Raw genomic sequence first — 20,394 nt, 5'->3', positions numbered from 1 at the left:
GGGAAGTAAATCTGCCGTCCTTACCTGGTCTAGCCTATATGTGACCCACAGCAATGTGGTTCATTCTTAACTGCCCTCTGAAATGGCCGAGCAAGCCACTCAGTTGTCACAAACTGCTACAGAAAACAATCATAATAAAGCCAGACGGACCACTCGGCACCGGCTTCGGACATGGCAACGGCACACCTATCCCAGTCGACCCTGCAAAGTCCTCTTCACTAACATCTGGGGACTTGTGCCAAAATTGGGAGAGCTGTCCCACAGAATCATACCTTTCAGCCAATGTCCCAGACTTCTCCATCACCATCCCTGGGTATGTCCTCTCCCACCGGCAGGACAGACCCACCCAGTGTGGTGGCATACAGTCGGGAGGGATTGACCCTCGGAGTCCTTAATATTGACTCCGACCCCCATGAAGTCTCGTGGCTTCAGGTCAAGCATGAGCAAGGAAATCTACTGCTGATTACCACCTACCGCCCGCCCTCAGCTGATGAATCAGTACTCCTCCATGTTGAACACCACTTGAAAGAAGCACTGAGGGCAGCAAGAGCAGAGAATGTACTCTGGGTAGGGGACTTCAATATCCAACACCAAAAGTGGCTCGGCAGTACTACTGACCCGAGCTGGCCGAGTCCTGAAGGACATATATGCCAGACTGGGCCTGCGGCAGGTGGTGAGAGAACCAACACAAGGGGAAAAACCTAATTGACCTCGTCCTCACCAATCTACTTGTCGCAGATGCATCTGTCCATGACAGCATTGGTAGCAGTGACTACCACACAGTTATTGTGGATATGCAGTCCCGTCTTCACACCGAACACTCAATCCATCATACTGTGTGGCACTAGCACCTTGCTAAATGGGATAGATTCAGATCAGATGTAGCAGCTCAAAACTGGGCTTCTGTGAGGCGCTGTGGGCCATCAGCAGCAGCAGAATTGTGTTCCACCACAATCTGTAACCTCGGCCATTACCATCAAGCCAGGGCACCAACGCTGGTTCAATGAGGAGTGCAGAAGAGCATGCTGGGAGCAGCACCAGGCATATCTAAAAATGAGGTGCCAACCTGGGAAGCTGCAATACAGGACTACATGCATGCTAAACAGCAGAAGCCGCTTGCCATAAACAGAGCTAAGCGATCCTACAATCAACGGTTCAGATCAAAGCTCTGCAGTCCTGCCACATCCAGTCATGAATGATAGTGGACAACTAACGGGAGGAGGAGGCTCCATGAATATCCCATCCTCAATGATTGTAAAGCCCAGCACACAAATGAAAAAGACAAGGCTGAAGCGTTTGCAACCATCTTCAGCCAAGTGCCAAGTGGATGATCCATTTCGGCCTCCTCCTGAGGACCCCACCATCACAGAAGCCAGTCTTCAGCCAATTCGATTCACTCCACGTGATATCAAGAAGTGGCTGAGCGCACTGGATACAGCAAAGGCTATGGGTCCCAACAACATTCCACCTGTCGTGCCCAAGACTTGTGCTCCAGAACTAGCCAAGCTGTTGCAGTACAGCTACAATACTGGCACCTACCCAACAATGTGGAAAACTGCCCATGTATGTCATCCCAGCCCCAGGACATCGCTGCAGGAGTTCCTCAGGGCAGTGTCCTAGGTCCAACCATCTTCGGCTGCTTCATCAATGACCTTCCCTCCAACATAAGGTCAGAAGTGGGGATGTTCGCTGATGACTGTACAGTGTTCAGTTCCATTTGCAATTCCTCAGAAAATGAAGCAATCCATGCCAGCATGCAGCAAGACCTGGACGACATCCAGGCTTGGGCTGATAAGTGGCAAGTAACATTCGTGCCACACAAGTGTCAGCAATGACCATCTGCAACAAGCAAGAGTCTAACCACCGCCCCTTGATAATTCAACGACATTACCATTGCCGAATCCCCCACCATCAACATCATGGGGGTCACCATTGACCAGAAACTTAACTGGACCAGCCACATAAATACTGTGGCTTCAAGAGCAGCTCAGAGGCTGGGTATTCTGTGGCGAGTGTCTCACCTCCTGACTCCCCAAAGCCTTTCCACCATCTACGAGGCACAAGTCAGGAGTGTGATGGAATACTCTCCACTTGCCTGGATGAGTGCAGCTCCAACAACACTCAAGAGGTTCGACACCATCCAAGACAAAGCAGCCCGCTTGATTGGCACCCCATCCACCACCTCCAATATTCACTCCCTCCACCACTGGCGCTCCATGGCTGCAGTGTGTACCATTTACAAGATGCACTGCAGAAACTCGCCCAGGCTTCTTTGGCAGCACCTCCCAAACTCGCGACCTCTACCACCTAGAAGGACAAGGGCAGCAGGCGTGTGGGAGCACCATCACCTGCAAGTTCCCCTCCAAGTTACACACCATCCTGACTTGGAAATATATCGCCGTTCCTTTATTGTTGCTAGATCAAAATCTTGGAACTCCCTCCCTAACAGCACTGTGGGAGTTCCTTCCCACAAGGACTGCAGAGGTTCGAGAAGATGGTTCACCACCACCTTCTTAAGGGCAATTAAGGATGGGCAATAAATGCTGCCGTTGCCAGCGATGCCCACATCCCGGAACGAATAAAAAAGTTCAAACTAATAAAAGGTAAATTTAGGACAAATAACAGAAAATTCTTCACACACAGTGTGATTAACATTTGCTATAGACTTTCGGATATGAGTAATGAAGTCAAAAATCCAACAAGCTTTCAAGAAACAATTGGATGTTGCAGTGGATGAATTTATGTGGGCTGAATGGTCATCCTCTGATAGTCTCATGAGCTTGAAATTGTGCTCAAAATTAATCCTTTCTATTCCACTTTATATCTTACAAACCTCTGTAAGGAACCCCCTCTCAAGACTAAGCAGTTCAAGTTTTCTAACCGCTCCTCATAGTTCAGTCTCCTGACAGTAGGGATTAGCTTCATGGCCCTCCTCTGCATCATTTCCAGGGCTTGAATTTTTCCTTTGTGTATCAATGACCAGAACTGCACACAGTATTCAAGCTGTGACCTGACCAGTGGACGATGCAGTTGCAGCATAATGGTCTCAATCCCCTCTGTCTGGTCCTCTCACCCCATCTTTCTCTTTGGACCCCCCCTCTCTCCCACCTCCTCCTCTCTCCATCTTCTATGTCCCATCTCATGCCTCCCCCTGCTAACCCCTCCCACCTCCCCCCTGATTTTGCAATGGAGTTCAGCATTCTGTTTGCTTTGTGAATTGCTACTCTGCAATGGATTCCCAGATCTCTTTCCCTCATTCTTAGTTAGTTCAACATCATTCATTTAGTATGTCCCCCATTTTTTCTTCCATTGTGCAAGACCTTGAGTGTACAGAACATAAGATCATAAGAAATAGGAGCAGGAGTAAGCCATTTGGCACCTTGAGCTTGCTCCGCCATTCAATAAGATCATGGTTGATCTGATCCTGGCCTCAACTCCACTTCCCCGCCTACACCCCATAACCCTTGACTCTCTTATCATACAAAAATCTGTCTACTCCACCTTAAATATATTCAAAGACCCAGCTTCCACAGCTCTCTGGGGTAGAGCATTCCAAAGATTAACGACCTTCAGAAAGGAATTTCTCCTCATTTCTGTTTTAGATGGGTGACCCCTTATTCTGAAACTATGCCCCCTAGTTCTAGATTCCCCCCCTAAGAGGAAACATCCTCTCTGCGTCTACCCTGTCACATCCCTTCAGAATCTTATATGTTTCAATAAGATCACCTCTCATTTTCCTAGACTCCAAGGAGTATAGGCCCAACCTTTCTTCATATGACAACTCCTTCAACACGGGAATCAACCTCGTGAACCTTCTCTGAACTGCCTCCAATGCAAATATATCCTTCCTTAAATAAGGAGACCAAAACTTTACGCAGTACTCGAGATGTGGTCTTACCAATACCCTGTACAGTTGTAGCAGGACTTCTTTACTTTTATACTCTATCCCCCTTGCAATAAAGGCCAGCATTCCATTTGCCTTCCTGATTACTTGCTGTACCTGCATGCTGACTTTTTGCATTTCATGTACAAGAACTCCCAGATCCCTCTGTACTACAGCATTTTGTAATCGCTCCATTTAAATAATAATTTTCTTTTTTATTTCTCCTACTAAAGTAGATAACCTCACATTCCCCTACATTATAGTCCATCTGCCAATTTTTTGCCCACTCGCTGAACCTATCTATATCCTTTTGTAGATTTTTTGCGTTCTCCTCACAACTTGCTTTCCCGCCTCTCTTTGTGCAACATATTTGGTTAAGTTACACTCGGTCCCTTCATCGGTCCCTTCATCCAAGTCATTAATATAAATTGTAAATAGTTGAGGCCCCAGCACCGATCCCTGTGGCATCCCATTAGTTACAGATTGCCAACCTGAAAATTACCCAATTATCCCGATTATGCCTGTTTTCTGTTAGTTAGCCAATTCTTTATCCTCGCTAATATATTACCCTCAACCCAGTCAGCTCTTATCTTGTGCAGTAACCTTTTGTGTGGCACCTTATTGAATGCTTTCTGGAAATCCAACTATATGTCATCAACTGGTTCTCCTTTATCCACTCTGCTCGTTACATCCTCAAAGTACTCCAGCAAGTTTGTCAAACATGATTTCCCTTTCATAAAACAATGTTGACTCTGCTTGACTGCATTATGATTTTCTAAATGTCCTGCTACTACTTCCTTAATGATGGACTCAAGCATTTTTCCAATGACAGATGTTAGGCTAACTAGTCTATAGTTTCCTGCTTTCTATCTCCTCCCTCTCTTAAATAGGGGTGTTACATTTGCGGTTTTCCAGTCCGCTGGGACCTCTCCAGAATTCAGGGGATTTTGGTAGATTACAACCAATGCAACCACCATCTCTGCAGCCACTTCTTTTAAAGACCCTAGGATGCATGCCATCAGGTCCAAGGGACTTTTCCACCTTTAGTCCCATTAGTTTGCCTAGTACTTTATCTCTAGTAATCGTGATTGTTTTAAGTCCCCCCACCTTCCCCCCGCAATGGTTCCTTGATTATCAATTATTGGGATGTTTTTAGTGTCCTCTACCGTGAAGACCGATTCAAAATATTTGTTCAAAGTCTCTGCCATTTCCCTGTTTCCCATTATTAATTCTCTAGTATCATCCTCTAAGGGACCAACATTTTCTTTAACTCTCGTTTCCTTTTTATATACCTGTAGAAGCTTTACTGTCTGTAAGGGGCACAATTGTACAGGGCACAATTAAAAAATTTGCAACTGACACAACATTGGAAGTATAGTGAACAGTGAGGAGGAAAGTGGTTGAGTTCAGGAAGATATAGACAGGCTGGTGAAATGGGCGGACACGTGGCAGATGAAATTTAATGCAGTGAAGTGTGAAGTGATGCATTTTGTTAGAAAGAATGAGGAGAGGACAAAGCTAAATGGTACAATCCTAAAGGGAGTGCACAAACCTGGGAGTATGTGTGTACAAATCGTTGAAGGTGGCAGGGCAGGTTGAGAAAGCTGTTAAAAAGATTTACGGGATCTTGGGCTTCATAAATAGAAGTATAGAACACAAAAGTATGGAAAATATGATGAACCTGTATAAACCACTGGTATGGCCCCAACTGGAGTATTGTGCCAATTCTGGGCACCACACTTTAGGAAGGATGTGAAGGCCTTAGAGAAGGTGCAGAAAAGATTTACAAAAATTAATCCAGGAATGAGGGACTTCAGTTATGTGGATAGATTGGAGAAGCTGGGGTTGTTCTCCTTGGAGCAGAGGAGATTTGATGGAGTTGTTCAAAATTATGAGGGGTCTGGACAGAGTAGATAGAGAGAAATTGTTCCCATTGGCAGAAGGGTCAAGAACCAGGTGATTGGCAAAAGAACCAAAGGCGAGTAAGAAAAAAATATTTTATGCAGCGAGTGGTTAAGATCTGGAATGCTCTGCCTTAAAAGGTGGTGGAGCCAGACTCAATCTTATCTTTCAAAAGGGAGTTGGATAAGTATCTTAAGGAAAAGAAATTGCAGGGCTACGGGGAAAGGTCAAAAATGTTGGAGAGACAGAAAATGTGTTGGTTGCTATTTGCTAGGTTATGTCATAGGGATAGGCTTCATGATTGTTCCTGATCATCAATTCCATTATATTTCCAGCTAGCGATGAAAGACTAATGAGTCAGCAGTTACCTGGGTTTGTTTTGTCACCTTTCTTGAAAATAGGATCCATATGGACTTGCTTCCAGGCCTTTGTATTCAACTGTGAGCGAGTGTCATTATTTCACAGACTTCATCTCCACCCTTGGATATATGTCTGTCTGTCCCTGAGGATTTATTGGTTCTGAGCCCTGAGCCTCTCTAGAGGACATTTATGTAAGTGTTATCAGTCACTAAATCTTGCTGTAGCACCTTCAATGGGAGTTCACATGGTATTAGTGCTCCTTCTAGTAAATACTTCCACAAAATAATCATTTAGCAGCTGAAATTCTGTGGCATGGTTTTCTTCCGCCATACATCTGGCAGAAGGGCTGGAAATTAGGCTGGGAGCTGGATATATTGGATCCTGGTATTCCCTGTCAGTTTTCACAGGGCCTTGTTTGGGGCAGAATCTCCAATTACCCCAAACAAGGTCACCTGCATCAGAGGGACATAGCCAGCGGGTTGGTTGCACCTAGTGAAAAACAGGCACACCAGCCCACTGGCATTTGCACTAACCACCTAAGGGTCCAGGCTAGGACCCCCAAAGATGTAAAAAAATGTGTTAAGTATTTTCAGCCCTCTTATAAAGGAGGGAGAGCGCTAATGCACCCTTGGAGCAGGAAGCCTCCATGTGCACCCACCAGTGATATTTTAATGATGGATTAACCTCCCCAACCTTGCATACTTCAGTGGGGTCAGCAACAGAGATTTCTGGTCGGCACATCTTGCCACTGATGCCAGGATATTGCACCCATGGATTTTCAGGACCTTTGCATTTTTAATTCATTCTCAGTATCAACCCTATTTGTATCTTTAAGGAATCTCGAATCTTCTTTGAGTACCTCTTGCTGTTATACTGGAAGGCTTTTTATCTGTTATGTGTGACTTCTACAATTACACATTTCTAATTCCTTCTTTGCTCTTCAAGCCACTTTAAAAAAAAACATTTTTTGAACGTTCCTGTATTCTTCCTAGTGGTTCCACTTATGTTTGTAACATATAAACATAGAAAGCAGGTGCAGGAAACATAGAAACATAGAAAATAGGTGCAGGAGTAGGCCATCCGGCCCTTCGAGCCTGCACCACCATTCAATAAGATCATGGTTGATCATTCCTTCAATACCCCGTTCCTGCTTTCTCTCCATATCCCTTGATCCCTTTAGCCGCAAGGGCCATATCTAACTCCCTCTTGAATATATCCAATGAACTGGCATCAACAACTCTCTGCAGTAGGGAATTCCACAGGTTAACAACTCTCTGAGTGAAGAAGTTCCTCCTCATCTCAGTCCTAAATGGCTTACCCCTTATCCTTAGACTATGTCCCCTTGTTCTGGACTTCCCCAACATTGGGAACATTCTTCCTGCATCTAACCTGTACCGTCCCGTCAGAATTTTATATGTTTCTTTGAGATCCCCTCTCATTCTTCTAAACCCCAGTGAATACAGGCCCAGTCGATCCCCTTGATCCCCTTAGCCGTAAGGGCCACATCTAACTACCTCTTGAATATATCCAACGAACTAGACTCAACAACTTTCTGTGGTAGAGAATTTTTTGTCCCTCCATACTTTGTAGAATTTGTATTTCTTACTTGCCTCGTTTAGTATTGCCTTATTAATCTGTTTAAGGCTACATGTCCTTAATCTGTCCTTACTAGTCCCTTATCCTGCATGCTTAATAGTGTGTTCCTAAAATATGAGCTCCCAATTGATCAGTTTATGTTCTTCCCTCAATGTCTTGAAGTTGGCCCTTTTAAAGATGTAAACTTGGGTATTGATTTGCAGTACCAAATTATCCCAGGTCATGGGAGTAATTTGGGCAGAGACTATTGCACTGGATCAGCAAGCAGCCATTACATTTACCAGCTCATATTCTGGTTTGTTTGGGTGTTGCCAGTTAAATTAGTTTGGTTGAAATTGCCCACAAGTAGGGTATTTCTGTTTGAACATATTTCCTTACCTCTTCATACAATAACCTACTCTCACTTTTGCTTTGACCCAGTAGTCCATATCAAAATTATTTTTGCTCACTTCATGCTACATAATTCAACCCAGACTATCTAGTTGGGCAGCATATACTGATTTCATCTCCCACATGTCATTGACATTTAGAGCTACTCCATCTAGTTTGTCCTTCTTGAACACTCTAAACTTTTGTATGTTGTACTCGTCTCCATCAATGGGATTAACAGCAATTGCCACAACAGGTCAGTCATCCTGTTGCGAATGCCTCTGGCATTAATATATTTTCTCTTTAATAGGTTAAATCTGTCCTTCACAGCACTCCTCTCTTTAACTGATTTTTCTACTTAGTTCCCTTTCATTTCTGTCTGTTTTGCTTTCCTCCCCCTTATATGAATTCAAATTGCCCCACTGTCCTGTTAACCCCCTCTGTAAGGACATTGCTATCAGTTAGGTTTAGAGAATGTCCTCTCCATCTGAATATGTCCCCCTACCTCTTCCCCCAAACTTGCCCCAATGTCTTTCAATGTAAAACCCTCCTTTCTACACTATCTCCCGAGTCACTCATTGATGCATCATTGATGTATCTAGTCTGCTTCTGCCAAACTGGTTCCATGCATGCAATAATCCTGAAATCTTCAAACTCCCTCTGCAAGACCCCCCTCTTTGTCTTCTCTACATCACTGGTTCCAAAAGAACCACAATTTCCCTCCCTTTCCAAAAAGCCAAACAACCTGCACCTTTGGAGCGAAACACCAGCAAGAGTCAGCAACTTCAGGAAAAAAAGGTAGTGAAGGGGAAAACAAAATTTTTTTTGAAGAAAAAGAACAAGTCTAAGGTTTTTTTTGCCTTATGCTTCCCAATGGGGACAGAGGCGTGTCGCTCCCTTGTCACTCTTACGCACCTTTTATCAGCCAATCCTGGTCATTTTCATTATTTCCACTGGAATCACGTCAAATTGGTGAAAATAGCCATAAACATTCTACCGATTTGATTAGCATCACTTGTGCAGGGAAATACCAGTGGAAATAAAATCATATTTCCACTGAGGCCACATCACAATGGCGGCGACATCACAGAGCAGCTATTAAATACCTCCAGTAGTGGGGTTGACACAACCCAGTGGTTTTCAAACTTTCTTTTGTAGGGCCCCCCTCAATTCTGAAAGACAATGTCTGCTATCGAAAGAGTACTATGAATCCCTGAAAAAAAATCATTAGTATACAGCAACAGAAATAAGTTAGAAGAGAAATCTGATGATCTTAGGAACTCCCCCTGGAATCCCTTTCCAGACCCCATTTCAAAACCTTTGCATAACCCATTGGGTTATATTGGTCATGTCATTCTAATAAAGTTTTTATTTATAGCACAGGATTTCTATTTATAGCAAAATATATGTATTAAGTAAAGGATTCTACAAATAAGTTATCTAAATTCTTTGATATCAGCTTTCTTGTCCCCTATTCCAAGTTTTCTCCTGAAGGTGCTGCCTTTTGCTGAGGTGCAGTTCCTTGGGTGCCAGCAGTCCTCTAGTATCTCACCCAACAAGCCTTTCTTCCAGTGGTAGTCATGTCACTGAGAATCGGTAAGGTATTCGAGTTTGATAGATGTCACAGCTGAGCCCAATTCTGACCTCAACTGACATTCAAACACATGCATGTTCTAACTGGTGTTAGTGCATAGTGAGGAATGAGAACCTTTTCACTAGGACATTGTCTTCAATGCTTACCAGTATGAAACACAACTTAAGAGACATTAGGGGATTGAGTGGTGCAGTAATTCTGCATACAGACTGTCCTTTCATCTCTGTAAAATGGGTTCAAATCCAGCCCTGACTGACGGAATAAAAAGTCTGGCTGAGCGAAATCTACATGAACCGAGTTTGGATCAGCCTCAACCCAGTTTCTGTGGACAAGTCCTTCAGTACAGATTTTCTATTTAGGCAGCCTCGTACCAGAAACACAGAAAGCTAGCATGCAGATACAGCAAGCAATTAGGAAGGTAAATGGCATATTGGCCTTTATTGCAAGGGGTTTGGAGTACAAGAGTAAGAAAGTTTTACTACAATTGTAAAGGGCTTTGGTGAGACCACACCTGGAGTACTATGCACAGTTTTGGTCTCATTATCCGAGAAAGGACATACATGCCTTAGAGGCGGTGCAACGAAGGTTCATCAGATCAATCCCTGGAATGAGAGGGTTGTCCTATGAGGCGAGATTAAGTAAATTGGGCCTATACTTTCTGGTGTTTAGAAGAATGAGAGGTGATCTCTATGAAACATATAATATTCTGAAGGGGATTGATAGGGTAGATGCTGGGAGGTTGTTTCCCCTGGCTGGAGAGTCTAGAACTAGGGGGCACAGTCTCAGGATAAGGGGTCAGCCATTTATGACTGAGATGAGGAGAAATTTCTTCACAGAGGGTTGTGAATCTTTGGAATCCTCTACCCCACAGGGCTGTACATGCTCAGTCATTGAGTATATTCAAGACTGAGATATGGGGATAGTGCAGGGAAGTGGAGTTGAGGTAGAAGATCGGTAATGATCTTATTGAATGGCGGAGCAGGCTCGAAGGGCCATACGGTCTACTCCTGCTTCTAATCCTTATGTTCTTGTGATATCTTACTTAAAGCAGCCATAAAGATGGCTGGTCTAGGGAAATAAGAAATGTCACTTAATGTAGTTGGAGGGATTCTTCTAAGGTTAGGGTCAAGGCATATTTTTGGGGAGATGTATTTAACCCATGTTGTAACTGACCTTAGAGTGCTTGATAACACTGACCACACTCGACCTTTGATGCTGGGGATGTTGGCCTGAGCGAAAACACAGACGTTCGTGCGTCTATCCTCCCAGTGGATTTGCAGGATCTTGCAGAGGAAGTGCTGGAGGTACTTCTCCAGTGCTTTGAGATGTCTGCTGCATATAGTCCACGTCTCTGAGCCATATAGGAGGGCGGGTATCGCTTTGTAGACCATAAGCTTGGTGCCAGATTTGAGGTCTTGGTTTACAAACACTCTCTTCCTCAGGCGACCGAAGACTGCAATGGCACACTGGAGGCGGTATTGGACCTCGACATCGATGTCTGACCTTGTTGATAGTAGGCTCCCGAGGTATGGAAAATGGCCCACGTTGTCCAGGGCCATGCCGTGGATTTTGGTGACCGGGGTCCGGCTCCGTTGGGCAGGCCACATTGTCCGCATGCCCAACACGAGACTCCCTAAGCAAGCGCTCTACTTGGAGCTCCGACACGGCAAGTGAGCCCCAAGTGGGCAGAGGAAACATTTCAAGGACACCCTCAAAGCCTCCTTGATAAAGTGCAACATCCCCATCGGCACCTGGGAATCCCTGGCCCAAGACCGCCCAAATTGAAGGAAGAGCATCTGGGAGGGCACTGAGCACTTTAAGTCTCGTCGCTGAGACCATGCAGAAACCAAGCGCAGACATGGAAAGGAGCATGCGACAAACCAGGCTCCCCACCCACCCTTTCCTTCAACCACTGTCTGCCCCACCTGTGACAGAGACAGTAATTCCCGCATTGGACTGTACAGCCACCTGAGTGGAAGCAAGTCTTCCTCGATTTCGAGGGACTGCCTATGATGGTGATGCTTGATAGGGCAGAGTCACGTGGATATCCATGCTAACACTGGGAACACTTACTTCGGACGTGTTAAATGGGGATTCAATTTGCATCTAACCCCATGTTATCCTTAACCAGAAATGCTCAATACGGCAGATTCAAGGGAGCATCTGACCAATGCTAAATCTCTCATTTAGAACTACTTGATTTGGACTCTATACATTTGCTATGCATTTTTAACATTAATTCTCAGGGGCAGATCGCATGATCTTTAGAGCACGTGCCTAATTTTCATTTCATTAAAATCAATGGAGTTAAAATCAGGCGCGTTCTATAAAGAGCCAGTGATCTATCCCACTGCCAAGCAATGAAGATTTAAATCTACCCAAAGTGTTCCTCAAATACAAGATAAACTACATGTTCCATTGCTGCCCTCTCCCATTTCTAGCCTCCAATCTATCTTCCCATCCATAACCTTGGGGCGAATTTTCATCAGAATCTCCGCCCGCCAATGCGTCGCCGATGGCAGCCGAGGTACCAGAAGGTACTTTGGGCGGGATATGCACGGCCGAGGTCCCTCGAAAGTTGACGGGCGGCAAATGGACGACGTATGCCGCCAATCTGGGCAGCAGCGGGCGGGAGGTCTCATTCTCGGCGGCAGAGGCGCTTACCGCCCAAGTGCCGCCGAGGATGGAGTCGGGCCCACGGAGGGTCGAAGAGCTGGAAAAAAAACACCAATAAAAAATTTAAAAACTATCCGAAGACCTTCAGGGGACCCCATGCAGGTCAGTCACTGTTGAAAAAAATGTTTTAAATGTTCACTGACCTTTTTTTCAGGGTTTTCAGACTTACCGTCGGAGACAGAACAGCCTTGAGCCAGTGGTCCACCCCCGTTCTGGCGCCGAGTCCCGCCCGCAGGAATCTGGGAGCTCGGCGGGCGGGAGGTCAGTTGCGCCACTCGGCTGTCCGCTGACATCAGCGGGCGGTTCCTGGCAGCTCTCCCCTCCCAACCACTCCAGTCTGCTCCAGGCCACCTCTGAAGTGGCACTGGGCGGATCTTCAGGAGGAATGTTGGTGGCAGTGGGTTGATGAATTTCGGCCCCCTTAACCTTCTTTCCACATGTTCTTCCGAAGCTACAAAAGTACTTACTCCCTACGCAATATTCCTCCACTCGGCATCCTCACTATATTGAAATCATTATTTATCACACTGTCTCCTACTCAAACTCCCCCCCCCCCCCCCCCCGCCCAAGGACTTCAAAACTGGAACTCATCTCCCTCAGTCTTTCCTCCTATAACCTAGAACCTTGCAAACCCAAGCATCACCTCATGTTTACTTTCGGATTTATCTTTTCTCTTTTAGCCTCAGTGGGGCCCTACATTCTGGGCCTTGTCCCTTTAACTTGTATTTATATAGCGCCTTTAACGTAGTAAAATGCCCCAAGCAGGAGCATTATAAAATAAACTTTGACCCAGCGCCATATAAGGAAATATTAGGGCAGATGGATAAAGAGTTAGGTTTTAAGGAGCGTCTTAAAGGAGGAAAGAGAGGTAGAGGTGGAGAGGTTGAGGGAGGGAGTTCTAGAGAGTAGGGCCTTGGCAACTGAAGGTACGGCGCGATTAAAATCGGGGTTGCTCAAGAAGCTAGAATTAAAGGAGCGCAGATGTTTCGGGGGATTGTGAGGTTGGAGGAGATGACAGAGATAGGGAGATCGGGCGAGGCCATGGAGGGATTTGAAAACAAGGATGAGAATTTTTAAATCGAGGTGTTGCTTAACCGGGTTTGACCAGGTAGATGCAGAGAACTAGGGGCATAGCTTCAGAATAAGGGATTGCCCATTTAAAACTGAAATGAGGAGGAATTTCTTCTTTCAGAGGTCGTGAAACTTTGGAATTCTCTACCTCAGAGAACTATGGAGGCTGGGTCATTGAATGTATTTAAGGTGGAGATAAACAGATTTTTGAACGATAAGGGAGTCAAGAGTTATGGGGAACGGGCGGGGAAGTGGAGTTGAGGCCCGGATCAGATCAGCCCTGATCTTATTGAATGGCAGAGCAGGCTCGAGGGGCCAAATGGCCTACTCCTGCTCCTATTTCTTATGTTCTTAACCAGGAGCCAATATAGGTCAGCGAGCACAGGAGTGATGGATGACCAGTACTTGGTGCAAGTTAGGACACGTGCAGCAGAGATTTGGATGACCTCAAGTTTACAGAGAGTAGAATGTGAGAGGCCAGCCAGGATTGCGTTGGAATAGTCAAGTCTAGAGCTAACAAAGCCATATCCGAGGGTTTCAGCAGCAGATGAGCTGAGGCAAAGCAAAGGCGGACGATGTTCCAGAGGTGGAAATAGGAGCTCTTAGTGAAAGTGCGGATGAGGTTGAAAGCTCATATCGCTGCCAATTATGACACCAAGGTTGTGAACAGTCTGGTTTAGCCTCAGATAGTTGTCAGGGAGAGGGATGAAATCGGTGGGCAGAGAATGGAATTTGTGGAGGGGACCGAAGACAATGCCTTTGGTCTTGCCAATATTTAGTTGGACGAAATTTATGCCCATCCAGTACTGGATGTCGGACAAGTAGTCTGGCAATTTAGAGACAGTGGAGGGACAAGATAGGTGGTGGTGAGGTAGAGCTGGGTGTTGTCAGCATACATTTTTTTTTATTTGTTCCTGTGATGTGGGCTTTTCTGGCAAGACCAGCATTGATTGCCCAACCCGAATTGCCTTCGAGAAGGTGATGGTGAGCTGGCCTTCTTGAATTGCTGCAGTCTGTGTGGTGAAGTGCTGTTAGGGAGGGAGTTCCAAGATTTTGACACAGCGATGATGAAGGAACGGAGATATATTTGCAAGTCAGGATGATGTGTGACTTGGAAGGGAACTTGGAGGTGATGGTGTTCCCATCCGCCTGCTGCCCTTTTCATTCTAGGTGGTAGAAGTCGCAGGTTTGGAAGGTGCTGTCGAAGAAGCCTTGGTGAGTTGCTGCAGTGCATCTGTACCAAGATGGTACACACTGTAGCCCCTTTGCGCTGGTGGTGGAGGGAGTGAATGTTTAAGGTGGTCGATGGGATGCCAATCAAGCGGGCTGGGTTGTCCTGGATGGTGTCGAGCTGCTGGAGTGCCCTGTTGATGGTGGAAAGGTTTGTGGAGTCAGGAGGCGAGACACACGGCACAAAATACCCAGCCACTCTCCTGCTCTTGCAGCCACAGTATTTATGCAGCAGGTCCAGTTAAGTTTCTGATCAATGGTGACCCGCAGGATGGTGATAGTGGGGGATTTGGCGATGGTAATGCCGCTAAATGTCAAGAAGTAGTGGTTAGACTCTCACTTGTTGGAAATAATCATTGCCTGATACTTGTGTGGTACGAATGTTACTTGCCACTTATCAGCTCAAGCCTGAATGTCATCCAGGTCATGCTGCATGCAGGCATGGACTGCTTCATTATCTGAGGAGTTGCGAATGAAACTGAACATTGTGCAGTCATCCCCACTTCTGATCTTATGATGGAGGGAAGGTCATTGATGAAGCAGCTGAAGGTGGTTGGGCTCAAGACACTGCCCTGAAGAACTCCTGCAGCGATGTCCTAAGGCTGAGATGATTGACCTCCAACAACCACAGCTATCTTCCTTTGTGCTAGGTATGACTCCAAGCAGTGGAGAGTTTTCCCATTAATTCCCATTACCTTCAATTTTACTAGGGCTCCTTGATGCCACATCTAGTCAAATGTGCCCTGATGTCAAGGGTAGTCACTCTCACCTCACCATTGGAATTCAGCTCTTTTGTCCATGTTTAAACCAAGGCTGTAATGAGGTCTAGAGCAGAGTGGCCCTGGCGGAACCCAAACTGAGCATCGGTGAGCAGGTTATTGGTGAATAAGTGCCACTTGATAGTCGAAGACACCTTGCATCACTTTGCTGATGATTAAGAGTAGACTGATGGACGGTAAATGGCCGAATTAGATTTGTTCTGCTTTTTGTGGACAGGACATACCTGGGCAGTTTTCCACATTGTCGGATAGATGCCAGTGTTGTAACTGTACTGGAACAGCTTGGCTAGGGGCACAACTAATTCTGGAGCACAAGTCTTCAGCACGACAGCCGGAATATTGTCAAGGCGCATAGCCTTTGCTGTATCCAGTGAGCTCAGCCGTTTTTTCATATCACGTGGAGGAATCGAATTGGCTGAAGACTGGCTTCTGTGATGGTGGAGACCACAGGAAGTGACCGAGATGGATCATCCACTCAGCACTTCTGGCTGAAGATGGTTGCAAATGCTTCAGCACTCGCGTGCTAGGCTCTGCCATCATTAAGGATGGGACTATTCATGGAGCCTCCTCCTTCTGTAATATGTTTAATTGTCCACCGCCATTCATAGCTAGATGTGACAGGACTGAAGAGCTTTGAGCTGATCCGTTGGTTGTGGGATTGCTTAGTTCTGTCTATAGCATGCTGCTACCGCTGTTTAGCATGCATGTTGTCCTATGCTGCAGCTTCCCCAGTTTGGCACCTCATTTTAAGATACACCTGGTTCTGCTTCTGGCATGCTTTTCTGCACTCCCCATTGAACCAGGGTTGGTCCCCTGGCTTGATGGTAATGGTAGAGTGAGGCATATGCCAGGCCATGAGGTCACAGATTGTAGTGGATTACAATTCTCCGGCTGATGGTCCTGGGAGCCTTATGAAGGCCCAGTTTTGAGCTGCTAGATCGGTTCTGAATCTATCACTCACACTCATTTAGCACGGTGGTAGTGCCATAAAACACGATGGAGAGTGTCCTCAGTGTGAAGACGGGACTTCGTGTTCACAAGGACTGTGCGATGGTCACTGTTACCAATATTGTCGAAGTGGTGTTCAACATGGAGAAGTACTGATTTATCAGCTGGGGGGGGGGGGGGGGTGGCAGGTGGCAATAGGTGGTAATCAGCAGGAGATTTCCATGTTTGACCTGAAGCCATGAGACTTCATGGGGTCCAGAGTCAATGTTGAGGACTCCCAGGGCCACTCCCTCCCGACTGTATGTGACAGTGCCATCACCTCTGGTGGCACAGGGATGGTGATGGAGGAGTCTGGGACATTGGCTAAAAGGTATGATTCTATGTATGACTATGTTGTGAGTATGACTAGGGTGTTGCTTGACTAGTTTGTGGGACAGCTCTCCCAATTTTGTCACAAGTCCCCAGATGTTAGTAAGGGGGGGCTTTGCAGTATCGACTGGGCTATGTGTGCCGTTGTCAATCCCGGGTGCTCCGTTCGGTTTTATTCTTATTGTTTTTTGTAGCAGTTTTGTACAACTGAGTGGCTTGCTAGGCCATTTCAGAGAGTGTTAAGAATAAACCACACATTGCTGTGGTTCTGGAGTCACATAGAGGCCAGACCAGATAAGGACGGCAGATTTCCTTCTCTAAATGACATTAGTGAACCAGATGGGTTTCTATGACAATCCAGTAGTTTCATGGTCACCATTACTGATACTAGCTTTTTTTTGAGGGACTGCCTATGATGATAACTAGCTTTTTATTCCAGATTTATTTAATTAACTGAATTTAAATTCCCCAGTTCTCAAACTCACATCTCTGGATCTTTAATCCAGGCCTCTGGATTACTAGTCCAGTAACATTACCGTTATGCTACCGTATCTATACATGTGGAAACCGAAGCTGTGTTTTTAGATGATGTCGCTGAGGGACAGCGTGTAGATTGGCAAGAAGAGGGAGCCAAGGATAGATACTTGCGGAACACCAGAGGTAACGGTACAGGAGCGGGAAGAGAAGCCATTGCAGGTGATTCTTTGGCTACCATTAGATAGATAAGAATGGAATCAGCCGAGTGCAGTTACACCCAGCTGGACAACGGTGGCGAGGTGTTGGAGGAGCATGGTGTGGTTAAGAGTGTCAAATGTAATACAAAGCTACAACAACAACTTGTATTTATATAGCGCCTTTAATGAAGTGAAACATCCCAAGGCGCGGAGTATTATGAGACAAAAAATTTCATACCCAGCCACATAAGGAGAAATTAGGGCAGGTGACCAAAAGCTTGGTGAAAGAGGTAGGTTTTAAGGAGCGTCTTGAAGGAGGAAAGAGAGGTAGAGAGGCAGAGAAGTTTAGGCAGGGAATTCCAGAGCTTAGGACAGAAGACATGGCCACCAATAGTTAAGCAATTATAATCAGGGATGCTCAAGAGGACAGAATTAGAGGGTGCAGACATCTCGGGGGGGGCTGGAAGAGATTACAGAGATAGGGAGGGGCGAGGCCATGGATGGGTTTGAAAATAAGGATGAGAATTTTGAAATCGAGGTGTTGCTTAACCGGGAGCCAATGTAGGTCAGCGAGCACAGGGGCGATGGGCGAGCGGAACTTGGTGGATGACCTCAAGTTTACGTAGGGTAGAATGTGGGAGGCCAGCCAGGAGTGCGTTGGAATAGTCAAGTCTAGAGATAACATAGAAAATAGGTGCAAGAGCAGGCCATTCGGCCCTTCGAGCCTGCACCACCATTCAATATGATCATGGCTGATCATGCAACTTCAGTACCCCACTCCTGCCTTCTCCCCATACCCCCTGATCCCTTTAGCCGTAAGGGCCACATCTAACTCTCTTTTGAATATATCCAACAAACTGGACTCAACAACTTTCTGTGGTAGAGAATTCCACAGGTTCACAATTCTCTGGGTGAAAAAGTTTCTCCTCATCTCGGTCCTAGATGGCTTACCCCTTATCCTTAAACTGTGACCCCTGGTTCTGGACTTCCCCAACATCGGGAACATTCTTCCTGCATCTAACCTGTCCAATCCCATCAGAATTTTATATGCTTCTATGAGATCCCCTCTCAGTCTTCTAAATTGCAGTGAATATAAGCCTAGTCTATCCAGTCTTTCTTCATAGGTCAGTTCTGCCATCCTGGGAATCAGTCTGGTGAACCTTCGCTGCACTCCCTCAATAGCAAGAATGTCTTTCCTCAGATTAGGAGACCAAAACTGCATACAATACTCAAGGTGTGGCCCTGTACAACTGCAGCAAGACCTCCCTGCTCCTATACTCAAATCCTCTCACTATGAAGGCCAACATACCATTTGCTTTCTTTACTGCCTGCTGTACCTGCATGCCTACTTTCAATGACTGATGTACCATGACACCCAGGTCTCATTGCATCTCCCCTTTTACTAATCTGTCACTATTCAGAAAGTAATCTGCCTTCCTGTTTTTTCCACCAAAGTGGATAACCTCACACATCCATATTATATTGCATCTGGGATGGATGAGGGCTTCAGCAGCAGATGAGCTGAGGCAAGGGCGTTGTTATGGAGGTGGAAATAGGCAGTCTTAGTTAGGCTGCAGATATGTAGTCGATAGCTCATTTCAGAATCAAATATAACACCAAGGTTGTGAACAGTCTAGTTCAGATTCAGACAGAAGTTGGGCAGAGGGATGGAGTCAGTGGCTAGGGAATGGAGTTTGTGGGGGGGGACCGAAAACAATGGATTCGGTCTTCCCAATATTCAATTGGAGAACATTTTTGCTCATCCAGAACTGGATGGCGGATAAGCAGTCTGACAATTTAGAATCTCAGGAGGGGTCAAGAGAAGAGGTAGTGAGGTGGGATTGTAAGTTGTGAGGAGGATGCAAAGAGACTACAAGGGGATATAGACAGGCTAAGTGAGTGGGCAGGAACATGGCAAATGGAATATAATGTGGAGAAATGTGAAGTTATCCACTTTGGTAGGAAAAATAGAAAAACAGTATTTTTAAACGGTGAGAGATTGGGAAATGTTGGTGTTCAGAGAGGCCTGGATGTCCTTGTACACAAATCACTGAACGTTAACATGCAGGTACAGAAAGAAATTAGGAATTCAAATGGTATGTTGGCCTTTATTACAAGAGGATTTGAGTATAAGTGTAAAGTCGTCTTACTGCAATTATATAGCACCCTGGTGAGACCACACCTGGAGTATTGTGCACAGTTCTGGTCTCCTTACCTAAGGAAGGATATACTTGCCATAGGAGGGAGTGCATTGAACATTCACCAGACTGATTCCTGGGATGGGGGCATTGTCCTATGAGGAGAGATTGAGTAGACTAAGCCTATATTCTCTGGAGTTTAGAAGAATAAGAGGTGATCTCATTGAAATATACAACATTCTTACAGGACTTGACAGGGTAGTCGCAGGCAGGATGTTTTCCCTGGCTAGGGAGTCTATAACCAGGGGTCACAGTCTCAGAATAAGGGCTCGGCCATTTAGGACTAAGATGAAGGGAAATGTCTTTACTCAGAGGGTGGTGAATCCTCAGAATTCTCTACCCCAAAGGGCTGTGGATGCTCAGTCGTTGAGTGTATTCAAGACTGAGATAGATAGATTTTTGAATATTAAGGGCTATGGGGATCGTGCAGGAAAGTGGAGTTGAGGTAGAAGATCAGCCATGATCTTATTAAATGGCGGAGCAGGTTCGAGGGGTCAAATGGCCTACTCCTGCTTCTAATTCTTATGTTTTTATCTTATGTTCTTAAAGGCTGCAGACAGGTCAAGAAGGATGAGGAGGGATAGTTTACCTCTGTCACAGTCACATAGGATGTAATTTGTGACTTTGATAACAATTGTTTCGGTACTGTGGCGGGCGGAAACCTGATTGGAGAGATCCACTTAATAATAAAAATCTTTTTCCAGCAATAGGATGCTGACAGATTCAAATGCAAGTGCAATTATTA

The 20,394-nt window shown here is 45.7% G+C and overlaps 1 protein-coding gene across 2 annotated transcripts in view; it reads right to left on the bottom strand.

The window, feature by feature from the left end:
• Positions 1 to 20,394, bottom strand: part of ccdc30 (coiled-coil domain containing 30) — a 178,871-nt gene that overhangs the window by 93,299 nt on the left and 65,178 nt on the right. The window lies entirely within an intron of this gene.

Source organism: Pristiophorus japonicus, chromosome 18 (genome assembly GCF_044704955.1).
Source record: "Pristiophorus japonicus isolate sPriJap1 chromosome 18, sPriJap1.hap1, whole genome shotgun sequence".
Classification (NCBI taxonomy): domain Eukaryota; kingdom Metazoa; phylum Chordata; class Chondrichthyes; family Pristiophoridae; genus Pristiophorus; species Pristiophorus japonicus.
The sequence above is the reverse complement of the archived record's forward strand: the minus strand, read 5'-3'. Positions and strand labels throughout refer to the sequence as shown.